The following is a 3325-nucleotide window of genomic DNA, read 5'->3' as shown; positions in this document are numbered from 1 at the left end:
CAAAACACCCAAGGGGGGGGGGGGGGGGTCGCGCTGGAGGTCTCTCAGGACAGACATGGGATGGCGGGCTTCCAGAGCGATACCCGTTCAGGGTGTCATGGCGGAGCAGACAGTCCATGAGGCCATGGCGGATCAGACAGTCCAGGAGGCCATGGCAGAGTAGGGAACTCAGGAGGCCGTGGCGGATCAGACAGTCCAGGAGGCCATGGTGGAGTAGGGAACTCAGGAGGCCATGGCGGATGGAGGCCTCCTTGGGCTAAACTCGGGGACAGGGGCCCACACTGGGCTAAACTCTGGGATAGAAGCCCTTACTGGGCTAAACTCGGGGACAGGAGCCATCCGTGGGCTAAACTCGGGAACAGGAGCCCTTCGTAAGCTAAACTCGGGAACAGGAGCCCTCTTTGGGCTACACTCAGGAACAGGAGCCCTCCTTGGGCTAGGCTCGGAATCTGAGGCCCTCTCAGGGTTAGACTCAGGAACCGCTTCCCTAGAGGCAACAGGAGAAGCAAGCGGCTTGGGAACGGCCTCCGTGGCCATGACAAGAGAAGCTGCCTGCCCCAGAAGAGCCTCCATGGACAAGACAAGACCGACTAGACTGACTGGAACTGTTCCAGTGGACACGACAATACTTTCAAACATGGCTTCAGGGGACATGACTTGACTCTGGTCAGGGGCTAGAGACATCTCTCGACTCTGGTCTGGGGCTAAAGCCATCTCTCGACTCTGGTCTGGGGCTGAAGACGACACTGGAGCGAGCTCTGGGGCTGGAGCCAACACTGGAGCGAGCTCTGGGGCTGGAGCCGACACTGGAGCGAGCTCTGGGGCTGGAGCTGACAACCGTTTCCTCCTCAGATTCCTTCCTTGGTTAGGGGTGAGGGTGACAGCAGCTGTCAGCTGAGGGCTTAGGGGTACAGCAGCCGGTGGGCTTGACAACGGAGCGGCCAGCGGGCTTGACTGATGAAAGGCCAGCGGACTTGAGTGAGCCACAGCGGGCGGACTTGACTGATGAATGGCCGGCGGACTCGCAGTACTCGCGGTGATCCCGGAGAATTCCCACGCCTACTCCACGAAGGGGAGATCTCAGTGGGCTAAGGCGGAAAAACGAGCGGCAACTTCCATGCCGCGTGAAGAAAAAACAAGAAAACAAAAGACTTTCAAAACCGAAAATACAAAACAAGGAGAAGGGGCGCCGCTTACTGTATTGGTCCGGTATTCTGTCACGGTTGTCTTCTATGGTGAAACGAAGAAGAAGGAGACGTGGGCTGAACTCAAAGTAAACAATCTTTATTAATCCAAACTGGGGTAACTCAAAGCAGACAGAGACACATAGGAGACACAACATCGATGTTCAATACCGGACGCTAGACTGGAAACAACACAGGACTTAAGTAATAGGGAGAAAACTAGATAATTAAACAAACACAGGTGGAGACTAATGAACTCATAATGAAACAATGAGGACAGGAACATAACCAAATATGGACATAAGGAAACACATGGGGAGCAAAACACACACAAAACACGGAACCGAGTCTGACATCGTACGTGCAAGTTCACACACCTCTTTAATGTTATTTTCAGTGATCTCCGACTGGCGAGATCGAACATCATTAGTGCTGACGTGAATCTTACTGAATTTACGTTTAGAATTAGTCAGCACTTTTAAATTTGCCAAGATGTCAGGCGCTCTGGCTCCCGGTAGACATTAGACTATGGTGGCTGGTGTCTCTATGTTCACGTTCCGTGCAATAGAATTGCCAATAACTAGGGCACTTTCATCAGGTTTCTCAGTGGATCACTGAGTGGGGAGAAACTGTTTAATGTTTTGATCGGAACGGAAGAATGGTGTTCTGTCCCATGACTATGCTGAAATCTTCTCTGTCAGCCTAACTATTTCCTTACATTTATCACAGGTGAATCCCTCGCCACTGCCAAAGAAAGCTACACTATACCTGTGGCAAGCAGTGCAAGTGACAATAACAGGAGAAGAAGCCATTACTCACCGTTGTTGTTGAATGATTCCGACTTACCATAGCTGTTTGATGAACTCGTGAAAAACAGAGCGAGAGAGAGAAAAAGAAACGGTAGGCACGAATGACAAGCTAACAGGCTAATGGAATGCTAACACGGTGCACTCGTGGTTTAGATTAAAGGCCTGTTCACACCAAGGACGATAAATGTAAAGATAACGATAAAGATATAGTTCTAAAAATCGTTTTCAATAGGCACAGAGAAACGATATTGTTGGAATCACTTTCAGAACAATTTTTTCCCAACTGATGAACGATAAAAACATTGACAGCCAATCAGAATCAATACTGCCATAACAAGCTTGAGAATTTAAATAAAAATAAAATAAAAAATTAAAAACTATTTTAAAATAACCAAAGACATATTTCCACAAACAACTGCATGAAATGTTTATGAATACAATACAGTGGGTGTGGCGGTATAAAAATAGACAAAATATAAATATAGAAAATTTGACATTTCAAAGATCCAAGTCATGTATGATGTGTTAGAAGTGTTACTGAATATATTACAGGTGCCATAACAACACCTGTTTCTACCAGTTAAAAGAAAATGTTGGAATACAATGTAATAACAATGTAACAATTCATAGTGAATACCCCATTCACAGCTTGAAATGATGTATTAATGTTTTTCCACTTAATTCACATCTTTACATTTTATTTGCATGATGCTTTGCATGTTTTCAAATCTTGGAATGCATACCTTTTTTATTATTTTTATGCAATTTTGAGACAGTCCCTTCATTTGCTCAGTGAATGTCTAACGAATGTCAAACATAAACCAACTTTACTGCACCGAAAACTTTCACGGGTGTGGAGGTGTCTGGTCTTTGTTATTTGACTAAAACTTATTCATACTTTGAACTATTATTACAGTATTTATTTAAAAAATCGAACAGTGCCTTAAAAATAATCTTATACTGACTTATACTGATTTTCTCATCCTCCTTATACTTATCAATCCTGTTTTTATTATAATTATCATTAAAAAAATAATTCAGAACAGGATTAGAATAGAATTATATTTTAAATAAAATAAATAATTTTTAATAAAATATATAAAATATTTTTTCTACAACAACAGTAGTGTTAAAAACAGCAAAACCATCATAGCCTGCAAACTCATTAACATTGCTCACACAATTATCTTAATATCTCAAATATCTCATACGGAATGAACACACACACATTTTAGTTTCTTTATTTAGATTTTTGATTAGACATAATTAGGGATGCACCGATACCGATACTGGTATCGGTATCGGGCCCGATACTGGTCTCCTGTACTGGTA

The sequence above is a fragment of the Sinocyclocheilus anshuiensis genome, unplaced genomic scaffold (genome assembly GCF_001515605.1).
Source record: "Sinocyclocheilus anshuiensis isolate Anshui unplaced genomic scaffold, SAMN03320099.WGS_v1.1 scaffold3322, whole genome shotgun sequence".
Classification (NCBI taxonomy): domain Eukaryota; kingdom Metazoa; phylum Chordata; class Actinopteri; order Cypriniformes; family Cyprinidae; genus Sinocyclocheilus; species Sinocyclocheilus anshuiensis.
This window is presented reverse-complemented; position numbering follows the sequence as displayed.